This window comes from Camponotus vicinus, unplaced genomic scaffold (assembly GCF_025532165.1).
Source record: "Camponotus vicinus isolate PSW18456_S1 unplaced genomic scaffold, iyCamVici1.0 SCAF_2, whole genome shotgun sequence".
Classification (NCBI taxonomy): domain Eukaryota; kingdom Metazoa; phylum Arthropoda; class Insecta; order Hymenoptera; family Formicidae; genus Camponotus; species Camponotus vicinus.
In genome coordinates this window covers 7,258,052-7,281,908 of record NW_028141956.1, presented here as the reverse complement: position 1 = coordinate 7,281,908, position 23,857 = coordinate 7,258,052, and the positions used below count along the sequence as shown (strand labels likewise).

General features: G+C 37.8%; 1 long non-coding RNA gene across 1 annotated transcript in view; it reads right to left on the bottom strand.

Moving 5' to 3' along the window:
* The window catches only part of LOC145966946 (uncharacterized), an 83,707-nt gene that overhangs the window by 58,002 nt on the left and 1,848 nt on the right, over positions 1 to 23,857 (bottom strand). The window lies entirely within an intron of this gene.

Below are 23,857 nucleotides of genomic sequence, written 5' to 3'. Positions count from 1 at the left end.
TCGCAGGCGTTTTCGCATGCGGTCATGTGACAAAACTCGGCAAAAGTCTGCACACGTTTCTGAGTACGAAAAGCCTCATTACTGAACAAGACAAAAGACATTTCTACGTGTCAGTAAATAAGAGAAATTTTTCGACATAGGATACATTTGTAATAAATTCAGAGCAGAAATCTGCGACGTCAAATCTTTTCGATCTACCGCTTCGAGCAAATTAATTATTAAAGGCAAGTTAGTTGACCTAAAGCCGCGGATAATGGAATTAAAGGAAGATTCTTTGTATATTAAGCAGCATATGAAAAGTTGATGTTTAGTCTGTTTCATTAGGTCACAGTATCATCTGCATGGAGAGGTCAACCTCACGAGAATTTCTACAGTCTAACAATAAAAATAACTCGCGTCCCTAAATTGCCAAGCGCACGAGAGCATAAGCGAGATACATTATTGCGGAAAAAAGACTCGCGACGAAATCAAACATGATACTTTTATTCGCAGAATTAATTAGCATGCTTAATTAATTCTGCGAATAATGACTATCAAAGTTGACGTTATGATTCTTCGCGTTCTATACAAGATATTAAATGATGCGTATCTCGTAAAATGTATAATGATGAAAATGCATTAGCTTTTTCAGCCTAGCTATTTTATCTATTATATGTATTCTGCATTGTATGTATGTGTGCACATCGCGTTTTACATATATGATATTCGACAGCGTGTATTCTATACAGTTACAATCCACATCAGAGTATAAATTAAATATTTCAAGCCAGTACATTTGTATTCTAAAGTAATTCAGTCCCACTTTGCATGTACAGCGTCAAATATATGAATAAGGCTGCAACTTTATTGAGATGATTTCAAAGTACGACAAACGACATCTCAAAGTACAATATCCTGCACGAATATTCATCATGGGAATAAAAATGCGAATAAAAACACAGACTTGTTTATCTGCGAATCCGACTATTTTTTCGCGTGTTTCTTTTATTACGTAAATAATTCGTTGCGTATAGAATTATTTATGCTTATGCACAACCACGCGACTCAAAATTATAATGCCTCCGACAATTTTATTGCCAAGTCGAGCGTCGCGCTGATTTAAATTTATGACGACGGGAGCCTTTTTTCACGTACCTCGATAACGTTCCCTCGTTATCGACGTTCGACGGCGATAATTAATGCGCTGCAAAGCAAATGACGGTCTCGAAACCTTCGCGAACACAAGCACGCGCAACAACGGGTAACTCGCGACTGTTGCATATTCATAAATAGACAGTAACGACAGTCGGAGAGGCTTTCGGCGGAGATCTAGTTTGTAGGTTTCCCATGTTTGTTAACGCTTCTCTATCGTTTATATGCCAATAACCTGTACGCTTTACCCCGCGCGATACCGAACGTCAATTAACACGATTGGTAGACAATGTCGTCGTTGCCGCAGAGAAATACTGTAAATTCGAACGTATGATTTTCCATCACGTTCGCTTCATTTTTCTTCACGTCGGGAACGATCGAAGACTATGACAAAAAAAGACAGCAATTTTGGATGATTGATTGAAGCGCTTAGTGGAATAAATATCTGTTCTACGAGATGTGAGTTTTTTTTAGCAAGATGTGATATAATTGAAATAAATCATATATCTAATTATTAAATATTTAATTACAAAAAGAATGATATTTATTATTATAAAATTATCACTAAACACATGATAAAAATTATGCATCAAAATTTCGTGATTATAACTCACATATTATTAGGATTGAAAAATTTCTAATTAGTCAAAAAAAGTGCTCCATTTAGATAAATGTATGGAAACTTTGCTCTTTAGATCACAATTGCAATCCTTTCTATCATTTTTATTCGTTCTGTTTTATTTTCATATTTCTACTTAATGTACTTGAAAGATTACTTATTACAGCAAATGTAGATAATAATCTATTTATAAATTGTTATTTTGACGAAAATTTATCGTTATGCATCAAACTTGATCTGATGTGGCGATGACGGCAGCGGAATTGCCAAGATTAAATGTCAGTCCCAGCTCGGCCAAAAGCCAATTCCGCTTTTACCGAATCCTCTTTGCGCAAAGTACGAAAACGGCCTATACTCTTGCCGTCTTCCGAGCCTGCGGCGATCTCTTGACTAATCACGATGATCACGACGATCAAGAGAGAACGAGAGGGTCATTCGCTTTGCTTCGCGAGAGAGAGAGAGAGAGAGAGAGGGAGAGAGAGAGATAGCGAATCGAAATTACAGCCGTCGCTGTATCAAATCTAAAAGCTCCGTGTATATTTACCCTATCATTTTCAGACGAACGTTACAGAATGTGCGAGCTTCATAGGCACGCACGAGAAGCGAAAGCGTCAGAGAGCCTCACCCCGCGACGTCACTCTCGTGTACTGGTACTCTGTCATTAACATTCCCTTCGTACCCTTCACCTACTCCCTTCTCATCTCTTCTCCGTCCGTTTATATTTTCCTGTTTCCGGCCTGCACCATCCATCCATCGCTTCTTTTGGACTTTAGCTCGTTAATCTTACCGCTTATCCTTGCCCGTTTTCTCTCTCCCTTTCACTCTCAATCTTTCTCTATTGCTCCTTCTTTCACGTTATCTTCTTTCCCATCGACTTTACTTTGTATGACCTACTTTCATACTCCTCGCGTTTCTCTCGTTTCTTTAACATGTCTTTTTGTATAAGTAGTATGCTTTTTTATGAAACGTGAAACGTCTGCTTTATAGCTATTAATTTAATCTCGGTTAATAAATACCGAGACTTATTAAATTTAACCTATGGGTTTTCAGAAGAATGACTATGTAATCAAGTGCGAAAATTAATTTTTATATGAACTCAATTAAGATAGACAAATCTTTTATTCACTCGAATAATATTCGGATAAAATTTTTTATTAGCACTCAATATATCTTGTAAGCTTATTATTAAGAGATTGATTAACCGAGTACTTTATAAAAACCGAAAGAAAATTAATTATAAATGAAAAAAAATCACTATTTCCGACCAATTCTTCGATCTTCCTCAATAAATATTCCTTGTTTCTGCGTCGTACTCTGTGTATTATTATTATTTTATTCGTCCGCTTTATAAAGTTTATCCCCGAGCGATAAGCTTCACTCTCTTCCAGGTCGCCCTTATTTCTCGGTTGGGTTCCTGCCTACCTTTAGACGCTCGTTGCTAGCGCTATTTCGTGCAACACTCACTGCCGCAAAAACTGTCCGCCGCCGCGACTGCTGCCTCTTATCCGCCTTGTCCCAACATCGTGGCCGTTTATCGTAACTTCACGCTTCGTGAATGTACGTCACGGCCGCTTCGGCCTCGTTTTGTCGACGAAGTCTGTCCTGAACCGTCTAGATCCACACGAGACTTTATTATGCCACTTCGGCGTTATCATAAATTTTTGAGATTATACAGCATTTTTACTACATGCGATTCGGAGATTGAAGTAATCGAATGGTCGTATATCCTTCCTATATTACGAGGAAGGATAAGATTGCTTTGATGATCATCGATGCAATAATTTATTTATTTATTATATAAGTAATCTATATTTTTGTTACACCGTTACATAACCCTGATCACTTTTTTCGTAATAACGGTTTTTTTTTAATATTTTTATCTACGTATATTTTAAGCTATGTAATATTAAAATGTACAAACAAAATCGCATTTCGAGGCAATCTGAGCAAGTATCCATAGAGATAGAAAAAAACGAGTGTCTGGCAGGGATCCTTAAGCCCTTTCGCGCATCCCCCTAGGCAATCCGACGAAACAGGTGCACGATGAAAAATTCACCGACCGTTAAAGGTAGGGACGGAGTAAAGAGTAACCTGGGAGAAAGTTGAAGTAGCATTGAACGGTACGAAAGAAAAGCAAAAACGAAACGCGAACGATGGGCGACGGGAAAAAGGGATTTCACGGTGCTGGAGCATCTGCCGAAAAACGAATAAAACAAGAGCCGAGATGTTTGAAAAATATCCGTCTCTCATTCGTTCGCGTGAACGTGTCATTTTTGTTATTACTTTTCCCTCATCGACCGTTTCCGACCGCTCACCATTTCGCGCAAAATCAGGTTGCCTGAATGTCCCCGATGTAACAATGCATTCTTTTTTAGACTCGACTTAAGTCGACGGTGTATGCATGGCGTCATATGCATTTGCGAGTAAACTTAAGTCACCGTCATCATCGCGTGCGATTGTAAAGGCAGATTATGTGAATTACATAAAAATTCAACAAATACCGAATATCTCCAATAATTATCAAAATCACTGTTATTTATTCACTTTATAAATAACAATTTTTTTGTGACAGAAAGAAAAAGGGGAGGGAAATTTTATTGCAAATATTCAGCAGTATTTATGCTCGGACAAGCGAAAATCTGTTTTTTATAGTACATTGTGGCATGACTAACACGCAGAAAATTTCTGCTGGTATTCGTCGACAGCCATCGCTCGGCACGCAACAAAGGAATAAAATGCAAGGCTCAAATGATGGAGAATGCGATATAAACTAATTGCGTCCTCATCGTGAAAAGTTTAACATGGACCGCAGATAATAGAATTAACGCGCATGTAGAAACACACGGCTTCGGCTGGTAAAATTATGCGAATGGAATAATAATATTACGCGCGAGTAAAGTTTGTCACGAGAATTTTTATGCAACTCTTTCTGCGCGAATTATCGTATTGCGAATAATTTATTATAATCGATAACGGTCGACGTCTCTGTATCTTTTTCTACAATTAATGCAAAATTAATCTCTTAAAAAAAGATAAGATCTATACGAACGTGACTTATCACATTATTCCGAAAATATCCAGCTATTTATTTAAATAGATTATCAAAAAAACAAAATGACAAAAAATTCGTCGGGTTTATCTAAATTCAATTATTTAATCAAATGTGAACAAAAAACTTATTCGTTTAATCTCTGTCTTAAAAAAGTTGTCTACGGTAATTTAAAAATGGACGACATTAAATACGAAAGATACCAGCGCGAGGGGAAAATTATCTTTTATTAGTTTTTTTTCCATATAAAATTTCGCGTATCTGTTTGTTTGTGTGTGTGTGTGTGTGTGTGTGTGTGTGTGTGTGTGTGTGTGTTACTCGCATATTTTGTAAAATGTCAAATATCCATGTCGCATATTGTTTGCAATTGACGTGATAAATATTTCTATAAACTATGACAGTGTTTCCTCGTTAACGCATTCGTTTCAATAATACGGAAAAAAAGATAAAAGAGTGTGTTTTACGTCATTGCAAAACGTGAGATATCACTTGACTTTATTTTCATCCCGATAACAAGAAGGCAGAACGTCATGGTCAAGGCAATCCGCCAGCCTATCGCGTATGATAATTGCCTCGATTGCGTCTGACGTCCAGTTCCTCCTTCAGCCACCCAGGCGATCACAGGCAAGGTACCGAGGCGAAGAGGCAATATATCACTAGATGATCGATATGTCCCGTGGGCAGAATACGCCTTGCGGTGAGAGACGTCAACGCAACCCGCTACCGATCGAAGTTCTCCTTGAATAGAGCTCTGGCGGCTCTCTCTCTCTCTCTTCCCCCTCTCCTCCTCTCCTTCTCTCTTTCTCTCTCGGCATTCAGGCGAGATATGATGAATCGGCCTAATTTCGCGGACGGAAGGTCACGTAAGCTCGGTAAATCTTGGCCGGCGCTATCGCCACGGAGTAACGCCATCGGAACGCGTCGTTGGCGGCGCCAGGGCACCGCGTTTCAGAGGAACATTTCGGAGAGACGCAACGCCCGTTGCGTGGTAGGCAAATCCCAGACAGGTCCTGTATATGGCCCATGCAGGAAGCGATTCCTAAATCATATCACCGCGTTCGCAACACATGCTAGAAATTCCCGAAACTGTTTGCGGTGTGCTGAGAGCGCGCGTGTAAGCGAGGGTCGCACAACGCGCGGAACGCACACGTATGCTTGCGTTCTGACGCATTCCCCTTCCTGCCTCTCTCTCCCTTCCCCTCTCTCTCTCTCTCTCTCTCTCTCTCTCTCTCTCTCTCTGTTTCTCTTTTGGAATACCAATGACTCGCTCCCTCCGTCGGGAGCCAAAGTCCCTCCCGTAAACGTTATCATCCGCGCCGCGTCTCCCTTCGGCGAACTGGCCAGTATAACGTTACTACCCTGCGCACCATTGGGACGCCGAACGAGCTGCTCCACCGTCCATAATCACCCTCAACGTCCTGTCGATGAGATTAATGTCGCGCCCGCACCACCAACGGTCACCATGCCCCGCAGTTCGACGGCCCCCGGCATTTGTTAAACGCCGTAAAACGCCGTTAACGATTAAACTCGGGCTTGGATGTAAAGCGCAAGCTTAGCGTGCTTGACTGCTTGGATCTAGTGATTATAACTCCGTCTGATTTAATTCGATATCTTAAATACCATTGCAGCTATCAAAAATCACAGTAGAAATACAGATATTATTAAGAAGCAAAATAATGCGTGACAAGAGATTTTATGCATTCTCTCTCTCTCTCTCTAGCCCTTGATAGTATTTATTTCGAAATAGCAAATCGATATATATATATCAAAGATTTTTTTTATTTTCGTATTTATATCTTTCATAGCCTTCAAAGTCCAAGTTCATAGCGGAGTAATAGTTCCCCGTTATGTATTTTTTTCTCTGTGCGTGCGATGATAGTGTTGAGAACAGAATAGAGACAGCCGCGCGATATTATGGATAAAAATAAACAGCTATAAATAATACCACTGCTATAAATATAGATTAATCGATATACCATGCAAATAAAATTGTGACTCGAGAAGCATTTAAAGCCAGAATTTGATGACGACCAACTGACACCGCGTGCACTTAAGCTGCCATGACGAATATGTTTATTGATCGTAATCATTGGATATAACCATAATTGCGTCGATGATATTAATGTCATGAGAGAGGCAGCAGCAAAGTTAGCACGTTTGAAGCGTATGAGAGATATACATGTATATACATATGCTATAACATTTACGAAATTGCAATTTTCTTTTAAATGCTATTAATAACAAACTAATATATAAAAAAGATAGAATAATTAAGAAAATATAAATTAAGAAAAACTACTTTTTAAATAATATTTTATTTATATTTGAAAATGTTGTAAACGGAATTTTAATAATTTAATCTATCTTCTTCAGTCTCTATATTAATACTTATCCAAAATGACATATTTTAGTTAATGAACTTTAAATAATTCAATAGAAAGAGAGAGAGACTATTAGATTCAAATTATCCGAAATACCAGCAATTTCCGAAAATTCCACCTAATTGAAATTATTGGAATTTCGGGTTATGTTTCGAGAGAATTGATGAGCGAGCCGAAGCTGCCTAGTTTCTAGAAATCATGTAAGCGATTACAATATTGCTTCATAGTTTCTAGCTTATATTTTAATATAAACGTATATTTAAATTAGGGAAGATATAAAAAATAATGTTGAAATTATCACGTAAACTTTGCGTTCCTAATGACGAGAAATTGTCGTCCAATTTAAACAATATCCATCGCGAAATAATTCAGTATTAAAAAAATAGATTGGCTTTTTTTAAATTAATGCGCTTTTATTTATTTGTACGGGTATCCCGCAATAATCAAGAAAAAATTAAATGCGTAAATGGATTTCGCAACCGATATTAATGTCGTCGTTAACATAAAAGAAAATTCTGTTTCATATGCGAATCCTAGCATATTAAAATGAAACAAACAGGAATATAACATCTGTCCGTTCATTTCCTTTCAAATAATTACCATGTACGATTGTTACAATTGTTGAAATTAATTGTACACTCTCGCGTTAATCGAGAATATAATTCATGCGTCATGTTTCATACTCTATAATAGGTATATATATGTATATGTATGTATACCGAACATCCGGCCAACTATAAACTTCCTTTTATTGTTATGATTAGATTTCAGGACACATATATTATAAAATTTCATGGTGATATTGCACCTTTAAATGACATAAATTGTTTTGCGCATAAAGCAAGTTGATATATAATTTAATATATCAACGCGGTTGGTAATCCTATCAAGTGCGAACGCATTTGAAACATAATAACGATACCAGATTGCAGATTTTCCTAACAAAATCTGAGGCCTGGAAGCATTGAAATTTATGATGGATATTATTTTCAATAATTATAATAATTATAAGCCAGGAGGACGCATAAAAGTAAGATAAACAAGATCTTAATATGATATCAAAAATGTATAGAGTTCATTATAATAGTTATTTTCTTCTTAGATGGTTTTTAGACAAAATTTTTTAAAGATGAGAGAGAGAATATCCTTTCAATAACTTTTATTTGATATGTTTCTTTGTGTAATTTAATCTATATTCTATATATCTTGCGGACTAAAATTCCAAAATCGATATAATTTTAACAGGCTACAGAACATTACATAAAGGCAATTCGAAATATGTAAAAATCTCAGCAAATTATTTTTATACTGTCGTTTTAATTTTTTATTTTTAAAAAATATATCAGGAAAGGATATAAAAAATGTCCTTCATTTAATTACCTTCATTTAATGTAAAGGAGGCTAGACAAGTACTGAAATAGCTGTCCGTAACTGTGGAAAACCGCTAGAGGGATCAGCCAACTAAAGTTTTGTAACTTATTGCTAGAGAATTCTCGGTACACCTGGTACTTTGTTTGATCGTGTGTGCAGTAGACGAGTCTACTGTGCGTACTTTCGTGGATCAAACTCGTACCTCATCTCCGTAATCTTTGCTAATACCTCGGATATTCGTAAGCTACCGCTCAAGGCAAATAGTAAGCATAATTAGGTGCGGAAACGTAAATACTATTTCCTCGACGATCAGTTATTGCATGCATAAATACGCATGCTTTAACCTTTCTGTCATAATAAATAGTTCTCGTTTCAGTTATAAATTCAAAATGAAGCATTTTAGAAATAAACGATGGTATACCATTTAAAGATGAATTTAATAAGATGAATTATAAATATTATATAATTATTATAAGTATAAAGCACAATCTCAAATTATGTAAAATTTCCATTTTTATGAAAAAAGTTTTTTTTATTATTTAAATATTTATAATCTAATATTATATAATTTTCCAACACTTTTTTAATATAATAATCGCTAATGTTTTATATAATCCCATATATCTTTAAATTTATATTAATGTATTACAATCGAAATAATGTTTTATATAATTCTGGTAACATCAAATATTATCTTCAAGAAATTATGTATGAATACAGAATCCACAATTTTAGAGACACAGTGTAATCTTAAATCTCGAATCGTAATAATGCATCAATATTAAACAATGATAGCTCAATCTTTATAAAGATTTATCGTAGTTGGACTGAAATGAAGCAGATAAAGATAGAGTATAGTACATGCTTCATAATCTTGTTTCTCCATGTATTTTTTCTGTATCTTCCGTTCGTTAGACATTTGCATATAAAGAAAGAAAACACATTCATATACACAGATTTATTATAGACAAAATAATTTCTTTAAAAAAAATTATAGTAAATAATTACAATGAATTAATGATTTTCCTCGAGGAAAAATAGTCTTCGGTCTAAAGTGCATAAGGACAGATAATGAAATCCGCCGCTAAGAGATAACAGCTAAAAGGTTCTGTGCTTCGGGGTTACGCGATAAAATTACGCGATAACGGCAATGTGGCGTAAGCACCGGCTCGGTTGGAGCATCAAATGCCATGTTCCGCACTTGTTCAAGACAGCCGCAATAAATTATTACAGATCCATACACATGTTCTTTCGTCGTGTGTATGTAACGTATCTAAAGAAAGATTACCTTAAATAGATATGTCGATCGACGCTACGATCGCAAACACGACTCCGAGATTAATCTCTAAAGCTCTGAACAAAATTTAGGACTTAAATTCTTGCTACAATCTCTTTTAAGGTTTTTATAGAGAAAAGTCTTACAAAGTTAAAAACAAATTCATTGTCATTCTTGATCAATCGTTGTGAAAAATAATCGGATTGGACGTTAAACATACGAATGAACCTCCTCATTCACGACCTAAAAAGTAACTGTGCTAGTTTTGTACGTTTATACCTGGAGATATTCCGATTTTGATCGCACTGTCCTCGTGTATCATGTACTTGAGCAAGTTCATCGTACCATGGTTAAAAATACTATAATCGCGCAATGACCTGGATCGATAATCACGCCTCGATAAAATCGATCAATATGTCGTTCGCTAACCATTGATGTGCTGAACGTATTTTTACATCTGTTTTTATATCCAGCTTGTAAATACTAAAAGCGATCATTGTGCTTTATACTACCCATCTCGATAACGATTACTTTAGTTTGAAAACGATCGATGAAAAATATTACACGTGTGTATTAATTTATTTGTGAGCAAATATCACACGAATCAAGCAGTTAAACTAATATTTAATTGCTATCGCGAAAACTATTGCGTGATGTTTGCAACAAACTTGCACTTTAAAAGTAATATATATTTCAAAATATAACGCTAAATATATTAACGCTAAATACGACCGTTCGATCGTGAATTTCGTTTAGCTCAAAATATATTTAATATATAAACAATTTAAATAAAAATCAAATAATTGCATTTCTCGTGCTAAGTGTACAGTGAAAATACGGACCATTGAGTTTGTCGATTGTCATCATCATGTGTTCAATGCAACGTCGTTTGGGTATGCAATTATTACGGTGTCGGGTACAAGAAGAAGAAAAATGATCTCGCGGGAAGCGTTGAGAAGGACGCGGAAAAAGGAATATCACCTCTCGCACTCACCTGAATGGGCGAGCTGCTTGAGGAATGCCTCGTAGCGCACGACAAGACAGTAGGGGGATGGTTCACCGCATTTTTCCACGCTGTATACGTTGTCGTTGAGTGTTCACGTGTGCCACCACTACTACCACCACCGACAGAACCCACTACTACTTCTATTATTATTATTATTATCAACCAGCACCAGCACCACAATAGCAAACGCGGAAATGACGGCTTTTTATCTCACTCCGTCTCACGCTGACGCTTTCTGTTTCGCCGAGAAGCCGCGATACTTTACGCCTTCAACCAGCCAGGAAACGTTCACTCGCGAATTCGCATCGTAACAGAACAACATAGACGTCCATTCGACGTAGCAGTCGTGATTACAGTTCCTTCTGGGCGCCTAGGCTCTTGTCACGTCGACTGTTCGACCAGACGCGCGAATAACTACTTGGGCGGCGCGTCTGATTCGTCATTGATTCGTTCCACTTTGCGCGATTTTGCGATGGAGAAACAGGCAGGAAAAGAGAGACACAACGAAGCGTAGCGAGCTTCGTCGGGACGAACGATGCGGTACGACAAACCCACGTTGCTGGACGGTGCCGAAACGCGTTCTACCCCTGTTGACGTCGGGGGTTAAACTGAATCCAAAAGCGACCGTCGTACGCTCATGGACGCTCAAGCGCATGCTCCGCATTTTGTCGCTCGACCTGTGTGCGTGCGGCACGTCACTTCGTATATACATAATATATATATATGTACGTACGTATGTATGTATGTATATAATATAGCACACGGTGCGCCTATACAGGGTGGTCAAGAAAATCCTCGCCCGTTAAGAGAAAATCGTCCCTTCATGGTAGCACCCGTTACTTGTTCGCTTCGCGGAGAGTCGAACGGCTTTCGGGCGCAACCCCTCGCACGTTTACCGGCGTTCGCTCCTTCTACCCTTAAATTCGATTGCCGACTCCGACGTGGCCGTAAAGATACGGGAAAGCGGTGCCGGCAACTCGTTGTAAACTCTTTTTTTCTCAGCGCGGCAAAATGGCAAGCAGCTCGTTTTTACGCGAATTACTCGATTTCTTTTTTCTTTCCCTTTCCTTTTCTTCTCTTTCATTTTTTTTATTCCAGCAACAAGGCACGAAATAATGACCCGGCAATGGTGTAGACTCGCAAAGAAGGAAAACTCACGTTTCGCTGAAACAAGCAACGGCCCCGGCGTCGCGTCGCACCGACGATGCATTTTGTTGCGACTGCGACAGTCGCCTCGTATTTTTCGATAAAAATTCCGCACTCTTCCGTTCGCGATAAAACCGCGCCGGCGATTTTAATTTAAAACACTGTGTCAACTGACACGATAGCGAGCGGCACACGAATGAGAATTTTCGGTGTGCTTTTACGATTCTTTTCAATGAACAGAAATTGTCGCAAAGTTACGAGCCGTTGTTGACTATGTGACTACGATATTGACCCGAGTACCGCTGTTGTACTGCTTTAATAACGAGCATGCTTCGAGTTTACCGGGTAACCCGGTGTGCTCCATGTACTCTCTCTTTTCCGTGTTCTCTTAGCTGCCTATATATGCCGAATAAAATGAAAAAAGAAACTACATAACACGCGCTCTAGCCGATCTCATGCCATTTAACGAACAAAAAAAACTTGACGTCAACACACAAATTATTTAATAGTCCAGATAACACTAGATATTTTTATTTCTATCTGCGAGAAACAATATTGATGTTACACTTTCTATGTTTTGAATAATATTGGCCTAATAATAATTTTTGCTAAAAAAGATCGCTAAACCTTTGCGTTATATCATCCGCAAGAAAAATAATATAAAATTAATGGGCAGAATTTTCATAGGATGTTGTAACCTATCCTTCTTTTTAATTTTTTTTTCGACGTACATTAATTTGGGTTAAGAATATGAGCCAGCGAGTTATATACGTGTAAACCACGAAATGTGTACCTTAAAATATATTATTATAAACATTACTGTAACTTGATACCTCATTTATATCAAACTTCACGCTATGTAATATAATAAAGATAAGTTAAGGAGAATAAATTAAAATGGAAATAGCTTCGCTAAATTTCTCATATAAGTTGTAATGAACACGCTACGAAGACTTCGCAACGTTATTGTAGTGTAGCAAAAGTGCCTTTCCATGATATAAATCTGTATCTTCGCAAGTACACTATCCTCGTAAGATTTCATAATTTTCTGCGTAATTGGCAAAATAAAATAATATTTTGTTACATAATGCAAAAATAATACAAAGACGAATGTATCTCGATTAGATAAATTAGTATTAGATTTGTATTTTCAATAAACAATTTACATCAATAACAGTATTAACAGAATTGAGATATAATGATATTATGTTTATTCGTTTATATTCTCTCTAATGACACAGCGTGCAATAATCGAAACTGGGCAAATTGATATTTCACACGTGAAAATTTAATCGAGGAGAAAATTGAATACATACCTATGGCGAAAAAAAAACGAGCGAAAACGCAAATGGAAACGAGTTCGTTCGTTGCGGATTGTCGATCATAGATTATATATCTCGAGACGTGTGTCGCGGAGTTTTTGGCATGCTTTCTCGCGGCAAAACGAACTTGCTTTGTCCTCGATCGTGAATGATGCGGGGAAAGTTTCCGGAGCGCCGGATGGACGGGCAAACTCGACACCAAGAAGGGAACCCTCAAGAAGCCGCAAAGGAACTCGATCATTTCGTATATATCTATATAATACGTACAAAGCTTGTATTCAGTCGACGCAGACGTCTTGCCGGCGCGGGTTAGCAAACCCATTTCCTTCGAGCTCACCGAAAGCCTCGAAGGAACGAAGCTTTGAATCCCCCTTCGTGAATATGGGCTTCGGCAGAAAAGAAGACGACGCCACCGAGTCTTTGCGACTTTGATTAAAGATTTAACTCGAGGATATAACGGCGGCTTCGCGAAAAGGATCTTTCAATCGCGTTTATCTCGCGAATAAAAAGCGAGCGCAGCAATTATCCAATGTCCGCGAGGACCGCGCGATTAAATTTCTACACACCTTGAGATTACCGTCGTCCTATTTGAAGAAACAGAATTAAGCTGCAACGCAAAAAACGACGCTAGTGTAAAAATCGAGAAGAAACAGCTAATATTAAATTAAAACACCGACGGCGAACGAACTCATTAACATGCCAGGAAATTTTATTCGTTTTTCTATCAAAGTACAAGAGCAGAATTTTCTTCTCAAGGGAATATTACACAAAGTTAAATGTCCATCGAACGCCTTTATTATATATTTTATACACGGGGAAAACTAAAAACAGTGTTCCGAGTAAGACACTCTGTAAAAATGTAGTTTGTATTTTTTTGTACTAAAAGCGGTTAGCTGCTTATTCCGCTTTCGCTAATGACTACTTAATTCCTTCAAATTACATGTTGAAAGCAACTATACATCTTGCAGCGTTTAGCTGCAAGAAAGGGCTATTAACCGCATGCATATCGAAGTGCACAATTACATTCGCAAATTACATTGTCATGTGCGATTCGTATTATCGATACACGATACGAATTGCTTTTGAAAAAAGCAACGAAAGCCATTTTTCGAAATCCATCAAATCGCGCAAGATCTTTTGGTGGATAGAAACTCGACCGGCGAAATCACTTTGCTGGCAACTTTTCATCTGGGCCTAGCAAATCCACTCCCGTTGACATAATCGCAACCCGTAGCTTCGAAAGGATTGCTGGCATCTCGCTAAAGACATCGCGGATGTGCGGATGAAGGTTAAAGACAAAATCAACGAAAGTGCGAGCGGAAAATTTGCTCGAGAAAGAAAACGATTTCCTATTTTCTGACGGTTTCGTCGTTTTCTGTCCGTACAAACACACGACGGAGAGTGACGTATACGACCATCAACGAGCTAGGAGTTCTCCACGACCCTTGGAGAGGATACGCTCGTTATAGTCGGGAATCGGAGCAATCAACTTGACGGGTCGGCATTACAATTGTTTGTGCTGTCAGATTAAATTGAAGCCTATGCAACATTAGCTGTCTTAATATATCAACCATCTCCTCGAGAGAGATTTCAATTGTTTCGCAAGATTTTGTCGCGATTATAATGAGTAGATATAAATAAATAATAAAATGGAGCGATGACAAAATATTAAAATATTTGATATATGTAACGATGCTACTATTTCTTGCTTTCTTCTTAAAAAAAAAAAATTAAGAAAGCATTTTTTTCATAAATTGGACACTGTCAGAAAAAGCAACAACCGTCATATTTCAACATGTGTTATATATATTTAGTAATAACCCTGTACGTTTGCTCTTTTCTTTCTCGTTTTCAACGAAGCCATCACTTACAGTGATCGTTTAATCATCGTTATGAATAAAGAGATCAATTTGCATATTGATTTACGTTTTCTTGCATTTTGTAATAACGATTCTAAGAAAATGCGTGTATTGACGACCGGTCAGACCTCGTATTGTCTATATTTTTCCCCTCCGGGTTCCCATTCTCAGTCTGCGACGTATTTACTGCCAGCACGCTATACGTCTCTCGAGACTTTTCTGTTCCCTCTATCTTGTTCCTGCACAACCGCCAGCGTTTCCTGCACCGCCCTTTCTCCCTTCCCCATCGTCTCTCATAAACGAGTGTTCGTAACAAGTAGCTCGCAGCTACCAACGATAAGTTGCGAACAGAGCGGCTGGTTTATCGCAATTTTTCTAGGGAGACCTTGAATAGGAGGCGATAAAGTAAATGACATGTGAATCTTAAATGCATGATTCTCTATTGCGAAAATATTTTATAATTGATTACTCGACAATAAAAATAATAAAGAAGTCGATTAAAATTTAATAAAATAAATTATCTTAATAGATTTACATGTAACTAATTTAAAGTAAACTGAGATAAAATTGTAAAACCGTAATTATATAAATAGAGCAAAACAAAATATAAATCATTTTGCAAAAATATAATTAACATTATAAAATAATTTAACATGCGTAATTCTTTAGAGAACCTCTGTTATATGAGTACCAAAGTATTAATAATAAAGTAATGTTTAATTTGAGCCAAACAACTGGGCAGAAAATGCAAAAATGCTTGCTTGTTTCGTGAATATTTATGATGGTACGACATTTATAATTAATACGATCCATTATTGTTGTCGAGCTCGAATCCCATTGTGCCGAATTGTCACACGGTCGACCTAATTAAGCAATGCCATTTACAAGTGGAACAACTCGCCGAACGAATTTCAGCGAGGAAATCCGTTGTCTTTCTCTGGCGCAGTTGCTTTTTGTGCAGTGCGTCGATTACGACAAAAAGAGAGAGAGACAGAGATTAAAAGCTTAATTTATCCTATTTATCATAATTATATTTATAAAATTAGTATTAGAAGATAATAGGTAGAACCAAAAAAAAATAAAGAATATAAGATTTAACATTTCAATATAAATTTTTCCTCTTATGCACAAAAATAAGTAAATAAATACATCTGGTTTGGTAAAATTTCTCAAATTTTTTATTCTTTTGTAAAAAATCTCGAGTTTTGATTTCCATATTATTTTCAGCATTTAGAATAGTAAAGAATACTTTTTATCGCAATCAAGTTTGCTAATATCGCGAACATGGTACAATACTGGAATTGCATCATATGCTATGAATTTTCGTCGGCATTTTATTTTCATCCGTAGAATCTTCAAGCATATCTTCTCCTCTTCCCCTTCCCTCTATTCTCTCTCTGTCTTTCGATCTGCCAAAGGTATTCTCAGGTTAATCTGCTATGCGGATACGCGCCATCTTGGAATTCCGAAAGCCTCGCACAAGTTTCGCGAGTTTCGCCAATAAGTTTGTGTATCGCGGTATTGCAGCTGGTCTGGTTCCCCCGGTTTCCCTACGGCTGTCGCGATCGCGCACCTTCCGTCCCCCGTTGCGAAGCCCTCGCTTTCGCAATTCGCTGTCGACAGAGTGAAAAGCGGGAGGACGGATCGAAGACGAAGGGCAGAATACCGAGAGACGGGAAGGGAGCAGAAGTTACGTAAGGAGTAAAGGTGTTGGAAACGTGAAAATATGCGCTGAAGTACACTCGAAAAAAAGGCGGTCGACAGTCACCGCCGGTCGAATGGCGCGATAAAAGCTCACGCTACTTCATCTCGTCCCACTCCTCTCTTCTCTGAGCACTAGCTGCCCTTCTAGCAAGCTTCGTGTTCTCGACGCGTTGCTCTTTTCTTGAGCCGAGAATGCCTCAAAACCGGCGTGTTGAAATTTTTACATTTTTTGTTTAGTAACTCCGACTCGCGACTTTTGTTCCGCGTGAGTTGCGTGTAACGCGTTAAATTAACCCAGCAATCGAAATATCGTTTGACATATACGTAAAACTGCATCAAAAATAGAAACTATAATTTTGAATGCGCTCGTTAAAAGAAACGAAAGCTTCATCATGCATCTATCTTTTATGCCTACGGCTATATGTATGTATTCGTATCTACGTTTGTGTCTATATCCGCTCTTGATGACAGCGCCAAATTTCATTACGGTGCGCCTGAATACAGCGAAACTGGACACTCGACTATGCGCAAAGGGTTAACGAAGTAACTGTGATGTCGAGCTTCTCACCTTCCCCTACTTCCTTTCATTCTGCGGTCATCAACCCGCGTTCTAAGTAAGCATGATTTGCTGTCGACCTCGTCCTATCATATCCCCTTTACAGAGCATCGTTACTCTCTTCATTCACATCAGACAGGTCCAGATTTAATAAAGTATTCCTCGTCACGGCTTTATTTCGCAACGTTGCGGCTGCGACGTCACCTCTACCGGGGCCTGTTATATCCCTCGTAATTCTGACCAGGTCGGTCGTGGCGAGAATACAGGAATTTTTATCCTTCTCGACAAGCTGCCCGAAGCAAACACGAAGAAAAACATCCGGGAAACTCCAGGCGGGCGGAAAGGCGCCGCATGAACGAAAGAAAGAAACTCGTTTAACGATGGCACAACCTCGTGAAGCTGATACGTAGCAGACGACACGAAATACATCCGGAACGAGATGCAAATTACGGACTTACCAAGTATTGTTACGGACGTGCGACGGCTTACGCTGCAAATAATAAACGGCCGCGATGCCCGCGTTCGGGATGTCGGTTCGAGATGGGAATAAATATATCCGTTACCCCTATTACCCGTCTTACTTTGCGGAAATTGAGAAACGCGAGTACGGCAAAATATAAAACAAGATGCGCTCGCTTACTTATCACTTTGTGCGTCGTCTCGCGTGCAGTCATATTTCTCAAATCGACGTGTTTTTCGTGTAACGCAAGAATTTTTAGAAAATGATTAAATAAAGCGAACGAGAATTAATACCAAAGAGAAATTTAGCGAAAGTATAATTTTTTATTTAAACGAATAATAAAGAACATGCAACGATTGTATCAGATTTCTTGTCGTTGTACTAATTTACCTTTCCAATAAAGACTTTATAGAGTAGTTTGTAAAACGATTCGTTTTGCGCGTGTTTTAAATTAAATAAAACAATTGTAATAATTGACAAGGCGCGAGTGTGATACTTTGACGACTTCTCGATATCGCGCGAGAGTGAAAGGAACTTATCGAAATTCGAAGTCGCGAACGTTCCTGTGTCGATATCGTATCAACGGATTTAGAAAGATTCCCGAAAAGAGTCTTCCGCACCGTTGTGCATCCGCTGCGGAAATGCACCTGCAAAATATATGGAGACTTACGTGTAACGTATCTGCATGTAACGTACAAATGCGCCCACGTTACGCATTTGACGTATTTAGGGCGTACCAAAACTCGACGAAGTACCCTTCTCTTTTCTCTCTCTCCCTTCCCGCTTTTTCATGAACTCGTCTCTATAAAGAACTTTGTACAGAGTTCGTATAGGTCGTTCTTACCGATATCTCCTCCGCAATTCTTTCTCCGCCGTAAGTCTTTCTTGCCGATAAAATATTCCCTTCGAATCGCTTACGTTTCTCGCGCTCGCATCTCGCGGAAAATTTGTCAAGATAGTCTGGTAGTCGAGCTCCTGCCGTTCATTCCTCGCTAGGAAAAACTATAATAAACGCTTCCCTTCTCGCGGTAATTTATTCGCGTACACGAGCAAATTTGAATTCAGATAACTCGACCGAATAACGACGTACGGCGAAGTGCGACGGTTCCGTTTTTCGCAACCGCGGCCACGCGCGCGAATCTACTTTCCTAAAGAACTTTCCTAAGATCCGGCCATTTTCACCGTACCTCCTCTTTCGTACTTCGTAAAAAGTAAGAGCAGGCGTCGCAGCCGATGGCTCGAGAGAGTGTGCGTCGCCGCATCCGCGGCTGATCTCACGGGACGGGTTTCAATTTCGCGCGTGAATCCATGAAAATCTCGATCGCACTTACTTCCGGACAGTTAAGTGGCGAGCTAGGTGTCACGGGGGAGAAAAGAGAACCCTCGGAGATTCCTCGGAGAACGAATGAAATAGCAGAGTGGATGGGAAAAGAGAGGAAGGGAAGGGAACACGACGGCGCGCATAACGGGACATCGTCGGTAGACATCGACGTCGTCGTCTTCGTCTTCGTCTTCGTCTTCGTCTTTGTCGTCGTCGTCGTCGTCGTCGTGGAGCACACGGTATACGTACTTATGCGCCCCGTTCATCCTACGACCCTCGCGTCCCATCTACCTACCTCGCCGATTTCCAATCCCTTACCCCTTCGTCCCTATGGCAACGCACTTAAGCTCACTTTAGTATTTCAGTCTCAGACACGACGTTTGCATGACGGTATAAGTATTGCCCCGCGTATGAATCGCATTGAGCGCAGATGGACAAGCCTGTTTACACGCTTTCGGGTAACTGTCTCTTTCGTTTCATCTCTTGATCTTGTTATTCTCTATGATCGTCTACCTCCTTTCGCATTTTCGTCAATCTTGTAACTAAGCTCAGTTCTAAATAGATTTAACACACGAATGTCGCGAGATATTCGCGGCACACGGAACAGAGAATGCCTATTCTTCGCATCGGTTTTCTGGTCTTACACGGTTTGTCGCACGCTTTGTTTCACTACCGTGTGGCATTCGCTCACGCTTGCTTCTAAATGCAGACTAAATGCGCTTGCATCTGTCGCGGATATGCCTTCGCAATTTCCATAATTAATTTCGAATTAATCTCGAAACGTCCTTAAACGTTGTATTTCAATCCGCGTTTGTTCTCTTATTTGGTTTGTTCGCTTAATTTGGTAAAGTTTTTGCAATTTTTATTGCGTCACAGTACATAAAACATAATTTGCATTAATATATATAATAAAATTTGTGCGTGTAGAATACATTTAAAATAAATAACTTCCAATAATCGATTATTATGTGACAAATCGTTTCCTTTTATACCTATTCTTGTATATGTGTGTCATAATATATTCCTTTAGAATATTTCTATGTATATTACGTTTAATAAATTGTTCCACACATATATTCTCCTAAATAAATAGAAAAAAAAGATCGTATTCAAACATTTTAATAAAGTTTTTTCTTAGAAATTCATAAAATAATAAAATTGTTAAAAATTATTTAGATGAAAATTAATAGATAATTAATAGATAAAAATTACTTAGATAAAACTTGGCATAATAAATCCCGTCTTCGCTTTCTGAGAATAAAAACTAGTAAAATTAATAATAAATAAAAAATATGTAGTCATTATATAATATATAGTATCTTATATTTCATACCACAAAAAAATGATAGACCAATTATAAACCAAGTATAGTTTTAAATGATATCAATTTCTATTAAATCAGCTCTTGTTTGACATCTGTCGTTTTCGTACAATATAATACATAGTTATTTGTGTAAAGGAAACAATCTCCACATGTATCACTTCGAGAGTCATTGATCGTGTTTGCTCGAGACCTTAGCTTCCATAACTACAGTATTGAAGTGTTCGTGATACACTATCGATAACAGCTATCGACGAGAATACGCTGATCCGGCATTTTATCTTTCCTCTCGCTAGGATGGATATACGTGCGTTTACAACATGCAATTTATCGTCAAACCATCAATGTATAGCAGCCGTCGAGGTCGTTCGAGGATTTCGCGCTTATTAATTCGCTCTCGAGATGATCACAGGATTGGCTACGTCGACAAGAATCGACGACGAACTGTTTTCACATCACTATATAGCGATTCCTGCAGTAGTCACCGATAAGATCTTCAACGTAGTTTGCGAGTTCAGCACCATTGAGATGAAAGTTTTACGATCGAATTCCTAACCGTGACAGTCGCTATTAAATATCGATCGGCGGAACACGTGACTGGCAGGACATTTTCTCGTATTTAAACTCGTAGATAGGAAAATCGATTGTACGATAGATGGATGGTTCGACCTTTTGCTCTGACACGAATTTGTATTTGGACAAAAACGAGTAAAAAAAAAATAGGGTGGACTAAAATATAGTGTTCTAAGATTAGAATTAATCCTCTAGAGTTCACCATTTGCGATCCATTTGTTAACTAATTCAATCAAATCAGTTTTAACAAATAATAAATTTATTTTATAAAGTGCAAATAAATTATTCGCTTCTAAAAAAATATTTTTTATTTGTCTTATTGACAAATGAATTGGCCGGTTGAATAATTTTACTCTTAGAACACTATATTTTAATTTATTTTATTTTTTTTTACTCGTTGTTAATATTGTAAAAATATAGGACTTTTTCGCGTAAAAAGTTTCCCTTTGCTGTTTTATTTATCTTATGCGGATTGAACATTTTTCCGCTATATTCGTTATCCGATAAAGCTCTTTGGATTGTTATCAAGCAATTTTCGTCCAAAGTAACGCGGATACCAAGAGAACTACGCTAAATCTTTTATGTTGACTGCATATAAAGCTCTCTCAGTACACTACCTACATTATTACACTGGAGCGCGGTAGAAGCATTCGCTGCACAACATTCTTATGTAAACTGTTACACGATAGAGTCTTCTAAAGTGCTTCAATTAATTCCGTCCGATATAACCCTAGCTCAACTCTCGCTTACTTGACTTCTTTTTTTTTACTCGAACTGAGCGCTTACCGGCTTGCAGAACACGTTTAAGTTTTAATTCTATTTCTTCAACGCGGACATCTTTAGTACGAGCTATTACGACTTTTAGATTTACTAACCATTTTAAATATAAAACGACTCTCCAGAGAGGGAGGAAGGAAAAGGGCAAGAGAGAAAGAGATCGTCGCGCACAACTTTAATTTGAATTACTAAGTAACCTAAGCGATGGCATAAAAACGAAAGACGCAACTAATATTGGTTACATATTTCGTTATGTTTCCGTATTTAATCTTGTACATGATTCTCTAATTTTTTTCTCCTAAATTGCAAATTGTTAATATCACATATATAACATATGCGTTTTGTATCACGAATCAACAGTTTAATCATCTTGATGTTAAACGTCCAGTGAGAATGCGAGGTATTATGCGCGACTTGCGATTGTGTACTTTTTTCGACGACGTGTTTTGATGCATTGGATTTCCGCGGAACTGCCTACGGGAGATTAATAACCGGAATAAGGGGTCGCCGTCAAGTAAAAGCGACTCGTATAGTTCGCGAACAGCGTATAATAGCGCGGGGGGTGAACGCGTGCCCGGAGAGTGCCTGAATTATTTGAGTTTAACGGGATGCACGGCGAACGTTTTTGGACCGTTTACAGGGGATGACGCTATTTATCAAAATCCACGAGACTCGTCGCGACCGTCTGCATATCCGCAATCCCCATTTCGTCGTCCGGCACAGCAAGAAAAATCAATGCACGTTAACAAGGTGGCGAAATGTACCGATAAGAACGATGTTTACTGCGAATATAAATATATATCGTGAAATAAAGAAAGCATAAAATTCATTTCGATGATTGGAATTTATTAGCCCGCGATTAACGATGAATAAACGGCTTTAAGAAGTACATGTAGTGAATCGATGCACGTATAACTTGTATAACAATATCATAAATATTGTTTCGTTTCTTTAATAAATGCATATATAGAACGACGATAAATATAGTGAAGAATATTTGTTACATTTAAGAAACAAGCATAAAAACGAAGTATATTTCTCTTTGCTTATCAATTTCATTTTCCACGTAGCAAATGCAAGTATAATCGACGCGAGGCAACATGTCGATGTATATCGTGTATCGATCTCAAAAATATGTTACAAGATGTACAAGATAAAGTAATGCAGAGCGAGTGCGATATTTCCCAGTTATAAAATGGGCAATCATGGTAGAAATATTAAAATAAATAACCGTTCCCAATTTTAGTAATTGAGAAAATTAATTTGAAATGTGTCATGTTTATTACTTATTAAATTTTTTTATTACTGTTATAAACTGTAAATTCACATCAATTATATTCATTAATTTTATTTGCATTGCTTTACATTTAATAAAATTTGTGACATATTGACGAGCACAAAAATATTCAAATTTTTTTAAAAAATAAAAATCTGTTAAATAAAAATCTATTAAGTAAAAATCTGTTAAATAAAAAGTGTTATCAAGTTATATTATGCAATCACAGAGAAAACTCTGCAACATAAATGTTTGTATATCATTCTGGAATAAATCGACTGTTTAAAGGCGTGCGTTTGTTACAAGAAAGCAAGATACGTTGTAAAGCAAGTTTTTGAGGGTCGTCAGCAGATCAGGTAGTTTATCTTCAAAAGTTCGTTCGCGTTGCTAGTTTGCGCACTGTTACGATGCAGTTTTATCTTTTATCTTTTCTACCGTGAACTTTTACGGTGCTTCGCAAACGTCTATCGAACGTCGTGCTTTCGTAATACTTTTTTCACTATTTTTACCATTAGGACAGTTTGACCGAGCAGAAAAAAAAGCTTTTTTCGCATTGATTCGTCTTGTGCATAGAAATTTTAATAGAATCGCCTTTGCATATATGCTTTTATAATTTCTTTGTTTTTTTTAGCTTTCGCTAATTAAGCATTCGTATATAAAAAGTGATGGTTATATTTTCTACTTAATTTTACATATGTAAAAATCAATC